This window comes from Euphorbia lathyris, chromosome 4, assembly GCF_963576675.1.
Source record: "Euphorbia lathyris chromosome 4, ddEupLath1.1, whole genome shotgun sequence".
Lineage (NCBI taxonomy): Eukaryota > Viridiplantae > Streptophyta > Magnoliopsida > Malpighiales > Euphorbiaceae > Euphorbia > Euphorbia lathyris.
In genome coordinates, this window is record NC_088913.1 from 32,858,031 (window position 1) to 32,866,627 (window position 8,597).

General features: G+C 37.5%; 2 non-coding genes across 2 annotated transcripts; one reads left to right on the forward strand and one right to left on the reverse strand.

The window, feature by feature from the left end:
- The first annotated feature begins 3,684 nt into the window (after positions 1 to 3,684).
- Positions 3,685 to 3,791, forward strand: LOC136228161 (small nucleolar RNA R71). Its single transcript, XR_010688495.1, has one exon. It is a non-coding gene; the product is annotated as a small nucleolar RNA R71 (small nucleolar RNA).
- A 3,846-nt stretch (positions 3,792 to 7,637) lies between these two features.
- On the reverse strand, positions 7,638 to 7,744 carry LOC136228205 (small nucleolar RNA R71). The gene has a single exon (XR_010688537.1). It is a non-coding gene; the product is annotated as a small nucleolar RNA R71 (small nucleolar RNA).
- Between the last annotated feature and the right edge of the window lie 853 nt (positions 7,745 to 8,597).

The following is an 8,597-nucleotide window of genomic DNA, read 5'->3' on the forward strand; positions in this document are numbered from 1 at the left end:
TCAATCCAAAATATTTTATTTTATTTTTTTTAATTAAAAACATATCATTGGCCACGGTTGTTAGAACAACCGACTCTAATGATCCGAGCATTAGAGTCGGTTGTTTGTAACAACCGTGGCAAAAACACAAGGAATTAAGAGTCGGTTATTTGTAAAACCGACTCTACTGCCCCTTTGGCCACGGTCGAACAACCGTGGCTAAAGACGCCAATCATTTGCCACGCCTCCTTTGGCCACGGTTGTAGAACCGTGGCTAATGACGATAAACGACTGTGGCCATAGGCCATTTCTGTACTAGTGCATCTTCTCGAATCAAAGGCTCTGGGTCCTTATCTTCTAATTCTTCTCCCACTATGGGTTCTATTATTTCTTCTATTTGAACAATATCATTGACACATTCTTCGACCAAATCAAGTTTCATACAAGCGAATTCTTCCACAGGATATTTCATCGCTTTGTTCATATTAAACTCAATCTTATCCTCACCTATTCTCAAAACTACTTTCCCTTCCGATACATCGATTAATGCACGTCCCATATTCATAAACGATCGACCAAAGATTAGTGGACAATTAACGTCATATGCAAAGTCTAATATAACGAAATCGGTAGGAAAAATAAACTTATCGACTTTGACTAAAACATCCTCAATTATACCATATGGTTTCTTAGTGGTTTGATCCGCTAATTGCAAAACCATGTTGGTACGCTTGATATCTTCTTCTAAACCTAGTTTATTAAAAATAGACAACGACATTAAGTTAATGCTTGCTCCTAAATCACAAAGACAACTTGGGAATTCAATGTCTCCCAACTTACACGGGATGGTGAAACATCCAGGATCCTTGAGTTTTGTGGGCAAATTACTCGACACTATTGAACTACAGTCCTCTGTTAACGATATGGATGAAATTCCTTCCCAACTGATTTTCTTAGAAATCAAATCTTTTAAAAACTTACCATAGTTAGTAATTTGCGTTATCGCATCCATAAATGTTAAATTTATATGCAAATTTTTAAGTTTGTCCAAAAATGTTAAAAGTTGTTTGTCATAGTCATTATTTCGGACTTTATGTGGAAAAGGTGGTTTGGGTACAAAAGTTTTTGTACTAGCATCTAATGGTGAACTTTTTGTTGGTGTGCCCTAGTTCATAGGCATTGGTTCTTATAAAATGTATTTGTGTCACATTAATAAAGACATTAATCTAGTTCATTTATATCTTGTGCTATAATATGAATAGAGAATCCATTGATTGATAATCGCAAAACCATATCCCAAGTCTATTCTATCATGGGAATGATTAGGACCACAGACTTGTATATTCGACAACTGTATGGTAGTAATTGATACTAGCCATAGCACTTGATAAGTCAGTTGTGAATATGGGTACATGTTGTATACATGTGACTGGATCGATCCGCCCGAGAAAACTACATGGTGGTTGTGTCATTAGTTTTCTTAAGTAGGTCTCTAACTGTCTTCAGACTAGATTTCATTATAATATCAATGTGGGATCCGGTTCACTTTGACATACGCCTAACAGGTCTGTAACAGGATGCCAAATACGGGTATGATTGGGTGAACAGGTGAACGCATTGGTATTGATAGTGAAGTGATGGAATTACCACTCATATAATACTGAGATGATATCATAGGCCACTTGATAAGTGAGATTGATAAGTGTGTGGCCACACCCAGATAAGTAGTTTACTTATCTGATTCATTAATCTACTTAAGATCAAGAAATATCATAAACATCAGAGAGGATGACAGCCACCATGCCTCTAGTTTATAATATCGATATCAAATGGTAAAAGAAGTTAAGAGATAACTACAGGGTCTCTGCATCTTTAGACTGCTGAAATAGCTGTATTGGTTAGGGGCAGTAATGGTTTGCTAGAACCCACTTACTGTCTGTGGGTCGTGAGCCCACTGCTAGCTAAGGACAGTCCCATAGGATCGTGCACATTGAACATCTGAGTTGGAACTTATAGAACGGTACACTGGAGGGGTGAGATTAATTAATTGGTTGACAGTAAAATGTCAAGGTAATTAATTGGTGGTTAATTAATTGATTAATTGATACTTTGTATCAATGTAATTGATTAATGGATTTAGGCGTTGAGTATTTAATTGGTTAATTAGTTTACGGGATGTAATTAATTAATTTGTAAATTAATGAAATTGCATTCGTGAATAATTAATCAAACTAATACGTCAATTTATTAATTAGTGTTATTTATTTAATTGGGGTAATTAAATTTAATCTAATTGTAACTAATTGCATAGAATAAATACTATTGGTATTTATTTAAGTGATTATGTTAGGATTAGATTAGTTTTGTAATTAACCAATCAACCCTAAACCAATTAGGTTTAGGAATAACTACACTATATATAATAAAAGCCTAAAACCTAAAACAATGGAATTAACTAATATATGTGTATGGCGGCCATAGAAGAAAATCACATTTGATTTTCGACACAGCGACCCAACATTGCAAAGTGGGAATTTTGGCTAATATCAGAATCTCTCCAGTTCTTCCTCGTTCTTCGGCTAGCACCAGTTCTAGCTCAATAGCTGTTCGTGCACCTGACTACGGAGATCTTACTACCTTGTGGATTCTTCAGCCGTCTCTAGAAGAGACAGTCCAGGTATATTTATATCCTTAAACGGATCAAAAGGTTTTATTTAATCAATGGTTAACTGACAAAGATCAAACTAAAGGGATTAGAAATAAATTTTAAACCGCAATTCCGCTGCGCTACAGTTGATTAACTGACAATAATCCCTAACACTTTTTGCATTTAAAGTATCTTCCTTGGATTTTGTTGGTAAATCAGTTCCCTGCATAATGTTAGTTGAATCTCCGGGCATTTCCGGACCTAAGTAATTTTTCCCTAAACGAAGAGTGATAGCCTTTACATGCTCTTTCGAATTTTCTTCCGTATGGCTGGGAAGACTTCCCTCTTTTCGGGATGGAATTGATTTAGCAATTTGTCCTATTTGAACCTCCAAATTATGGATGCTAGACGAGTGATTTTTAATAAGTTGATCGAATTTGTTCTCGATGCGTTTAAAACCATCATCATGGCTACTTACTTTACCACCGATAGCGTCTATAAATTTGTCGATTTTAGAAGATAAAGTGCTAATCGTATCTCTTGACTGATTTTGATAATTATTGGTACGATTTTGATTAGCACTTGCATTATTATTATCTTTCCAATTAAAGTTAGGATGATTCCTCCATCCAGAATTATAAGTACTAGAAAAAGGATTATGAGTTTGGTTTTGCCCTTGGACAAAATTTACCTATTCAATCTCATCCATACCTTCGTAACCCACATCCGTTGGGATTGGATTACCATTAGTATCGCACGGTGCCATAAACCTATCAATTTTGTGCGATAAGGCAGAAAATTGAGCTTGTAACATCACGACTGGATCGAGATTCACTATACCTTTAACTGGTGATGTGGTTGAGGATGATGGTTTTGCCACTGGTATGTGTCCACGTTTCGCGGGCCACATACTGCTGTTGATTGCCATTTCCTCCAAAAGTTCTCTTGCTTCGGCGGATGTCTTCTTCATAAATAACCCTCCCGACATAGCATCTAATGAACCTCTAGTTGTAGGATTTATTCCGTTATAAAAAGTTTGCATTAAAAGTGCATCGGGTAATTGGTGGTGTGGGCATAAACATTGAAGTTCCTTAAAACGTTCCCAAGCCTCATAAAGAGTTTCATTATCATATTGTGTAAAAGATGTTAACTTTTTTATGACTCTTGCTGTTTTTGCTAAAGGGAAAATTTTTGATAAAAATGCTTGGGCTAATTGGTCCCAAGTTCCGAATGTTGCGGCTGGCATAGAAGTTAACCAATCTTTGGCTCTATCCTTCAAAGTGAAAGGAAAGAGTCGAAGTTTGATTGCTTCGGCTGGCACATCGGTCATTTTAAAAGTGTCACAAATTTCTAAGAAATTTGTCAAATGGGTGTTTGGATTTTCGTTAGGTAGTCCATAAAATGTCACATTATTTTGTAACATATTAAGCAAAGCTGGCTTAATTTCAAATTGGTGTGTGACTATTAGGGGTCTAACTATGCTACTGGTTACACCGGCAACTCCTGGCCTAGAGTATTCCATGAGTGTAGGTGGATTTGCCATATTTTCAGGCTGTGATTTTTGTTTATCTTTGTTTTTCTTGTCTTTCTTTATTTTCTTAATTGTCTTTTCAATTTATGGATCAAATGGTTTTGGTGGAATGCCCGAACTTCGAGAACTGCGCATGAACTTGAAATCTTACACGAATCGAAACTACCTTCAAAACAAAATTGAAAAATAAATATGTAAGTAAATTGAAATAAATGAAATATAAAAGTTAAAATAAGTATGTATAAACCTAGATTCGAAATAAAACACGAAAAATCTAAATTTTTCTAAAAAAATTTGGCGTTCCCCGGCAACGGCGCCAAAAACTTGTTGAGCGATTTCCGCAAGTGCACGGTTTCGCTTGTAGTAATAAAAAGATATCGATCCTACAAGGAACGTTTTTTCACAAAAACTTATTTTGATATAGTTTAAATAAGTCTTTAGGTTTATTTAATAGAAAATCGTAAATTGAATTTGGTTTTGAGATTGAATTACTAAGAATCAGATTAGAATATATGTAGAATGTTAGAAATCAATTCTGTCTTCAGATTATATTACAAGACAGAAACATTTAGCGTTAAAAATAAGAGAAGAGTTGTACTCGTTTGCATTAAGCAAAGATACTAACTTTAAACTTTGTAAAAATTATAAGTATGTAATAAGAGTAAATTCCTTCAATTAAAAGGCTTTGAACCGTAGAGAACCCCCCTGGCGTTGAGTAGATTTCTACCTTGACCAAGTTTATACTTATTTTCGATAAGCTGACCCAACGATCATACCGTCCGTAAGAATGAACTTGCCTAAGTGTTCAACAAAGTTTCCTTGTAAGATATGAATTTAACTACGTTTTAATGAAAACGCCAGAACTTTACTTCGGATCATTTACCAAAGTAACTACATAAGGATATATTGAATTGCATGAACTTTTATTAGATGAAGTGTAAATTGATACAAGTTTACGGAGAACAAAAAGCATGGAAGCATTCAAGAGGAATTAGTGAGTTTCAGGTCGTCAATCCTTTCCTCAAACCTCGTTAGAGTTTGTCAGGCTCCGGGGTCGAATCTGCTACTTGATCTTCTCGCTGAATCTTCGGAATAGAGATGATGTTTCTACTACCAAAATGTAAACTAGTTTTCGAACAGACCTTAATCTAAATCTAATTGCTACTATATTTGTAAGTAATCTAAGAACAATTTGTGTACATCAGATTGCTTTTACAAGAATGAAGTCTAACTCTGAATCGTCTTGACTCAGAATTTCTACATAAATTCTGCACTAATCTTAAAAGTCTAACTCTCACTAACTCTGAAATCAACTCTTTATTTATAGATTTTGAAGAGTCGTGTTTAAGGGTCGTGTCCGCTGTGAAAAGACATTTCTATCCACCCGAACAGACGCGATTCTTTGAATTAAAACATGTGTAAATTGTGCTGACAAAACTGCTGATCCTACCGAGATTCGCGAATCCCTGTCGAGATTAGGGAGCAGATTTTTTATCTTCAAAACGCAAAGGAGAGTGGTTGGAACCAGCGTGTTGTTAGGCATGAAATTGACTACATTTTAACGTATTAATTATAATGAATTAAGGGTGTTTGTTGTGTTTTATTGCAAGAAGGAAGGTCTTATGGGTGTTTTTATGCAGATAAGGAAAGTTTAAGCCGAACAGACTGGAAGCAGCCTGTTCGCACATACCAATAGGGGATTGAGCCATTCTTTGATCCAGCGGTCAAACGCCGGAACTTCTGATGATGGACAGCGACTAGACGGGACGTAGGTACGGCAGTAGCTGCAGATAAAGAGGCGGATAAGTGCAGGCGTAAAGCAACATGATGAAAGGAAAGCTCGGCCCTTGAGTGTTCAAGGGTCAAAATGATCTTCACTACTTTTAGCAATTTTAGATTTCTGAACAATTGACTTTGTTCTGTAATATATTTTGATCGGATACTTTTCTGGTACCGTTTTGACCCTGGCCTTTCCTTTAAATAGATGTAGTAAGGAAAGATAGGGGAGCGGATCTTTTGGAAAAGAAAAGCATAGACTTTAATTGAAAGAAAGAAAGCTCCATAGATGGAGTTTCAGAGCTTTGAACTAGCAGATTGCTCACTCGCCAGTATGAGTGCGTAATCCTTTTGAATAGGCGCGGCCAATCGGGGCCGGTAATGTAAGCTTTCTAAGTCTATCAATGAATGAATGGTGTTAATGTATGAAGTGTTCGATGAGGTTTTATATTTCAGTGCTTATGCATTTATACCTGTGTTAGATGAATGTTAGGACACTGCTTTCATCTTCACCGAACTCTCTATCAAGCATCTAACCCCGAAGCAGAAATAATAGGTTGTTTTATCAAGGGTTTTCTCATTTGAAATGCTGCTTCAATCTTAATGCAAGAAAGAACAAACCTTTAGGACGCTATTGGTTTTAGTAAGTCTTAGAATCTTAAGAACACACGAGAGTTGACTTAAGTGAGAGTTAAAGCAGAAACCTTGACTTCAATTGCACCATTTATGACTTATTAGGTTGTTAGAAGCTTACGGTAACCTGTTCCGCTGTGCTTAGCCTGTTCTACCTGTTTATCGTTATCAAGTAGTCATTTTTATACGTGAAATCGTTCGTATAGTCACAAGTCTTCACATTTCTCAACATCTATCAATATAAAGGAGTCACACACCACGAACACCCTATTCTGCAACGTATTTCTTGTAAACTTTGGTCCTCAATCCCTGTGGATACGATACTTGACTTATCACTTTATTACTTGTATATAGTGCACTTGCTAGAGTCCATTTAGGAGACAACAAGTTTTTGGCGCCGTTGCCGGGGATTGAAAGCAACAAATTTTATACGAAATTTTCTGTGAAACAAGGTGTTTTTAATCTGTTTGCTAAATAGTGCAGCCAGAAGGAGTTCTTTAACTGTTTATGCGCAGAGCTGGACCTCCTATTTTTCCTATCGATCTCGAGTTAGAGAGAACGTGTAGATGAAACCGAGCGGGAGCTCGACGTGCAAGACAAAGAGAGCGACAAAGAGAAAGAAGGATGGCTAGAAGGGTACCACCCGAACAACAAGTTCAACCAAATGAAGAGGAAGAAGGAGAGAATAACAATCCTCCTGTTATGAGAATCAGAGACTATTCGAGGCCAACCACGGAAGGACATTCGTCGTGTATTGTGTTGCCCAACGAAGGAAACAACATGTTTGAGGTGAAAGCATCGATGATACAAATGTTGCAGGAAGCAGTATAGTTCAATGGATACCAGTCGGAAGATCCAAATGGGCATATCCAGGAGTTCATAACACTGTGCATCACTTTCAGATCAAACCGAGGAGTTTCTGACAATGTTATCAGGCTAAAGCTGTTTCCCTTTTCTCTAAAAGATAAAGCAAAGAACAGGTTGAGAAACTTTCAACCAGGAACGATCCCCACTTGGGAAGGAAGGTGCAGCGCATTTCTGATGAAATATTTTCCACCGAGACAGGCCATTAAACTCAGAAACAAGGTATCCCATTTCGTGCAAGAAGATGATGAATCCTTAGCCGAGGCATAGGAAAGATACAAGGAACTACTAAGAAGGGTACCCAATCATGGCATCCCCATGTGGATGCAAGTGCAGAAGTTTACAATGGAGTGACCAACATTTATAAAATCCAGATCGAATCCATTGCCAATGGAAACCCTGAAGATCTTGAACCACAAGCCTTGTATGACCTTATTGAGAGAGTAGTAAGCACGAGTTATAACTGGCACTCCTCCAGGAGTGAAGGAAAAAGAACAGGAAATGATGATGCTGTGTCAAAATTAACCAGCCAGGTGGAACAGATTGCCAGACAGCTCGGCAAGATAAATGTGTCGTCAATTCACAACGAACCGCCGTTTAATGACATATGTGATTTTTTTGGAGGGCGTCATTTCAACATCAACTGCCCTGGAGTTAAACAAGGGAAAGGTGAGCAGGGAGAATGTGATTATGCCGGGTATAATCAAAGAAATCCACCAAATCCGTACTCAAACACCTACAACCCAGCAACAAGAAATTATCCAAATTTCGGATGGACAGGCCAGCCTAATCAGTAGGAACAACCAAGATATCAACAACAACAAGGAGGACACTACCAGAGGCAACCTCAGCAGCATTATAAACAACCTGTTCCGCCCAAGGAAGACGTAGAGCCAGAGACATGAAGACAATGATGATGCAGTTCATGAAGCAGACACAAGCGTCAATTAAAAATATGGAAACACAGGTCCATCAACTAGCAACACAGAGCCAAACCCCAAGGGCGATGTCATGGTCATCACTCTGAGATCTGGTAAGCAAACACAACCAACTGTATCTACTGATGAAAATGCTGAGTGTGCAGGAACATCCGAAAATGCTGAAGGAGAGTAGGAACAAACTGTTCCTAGTCAAGAAGAAACCGTCGGGATAAAATCCACCAGTGAT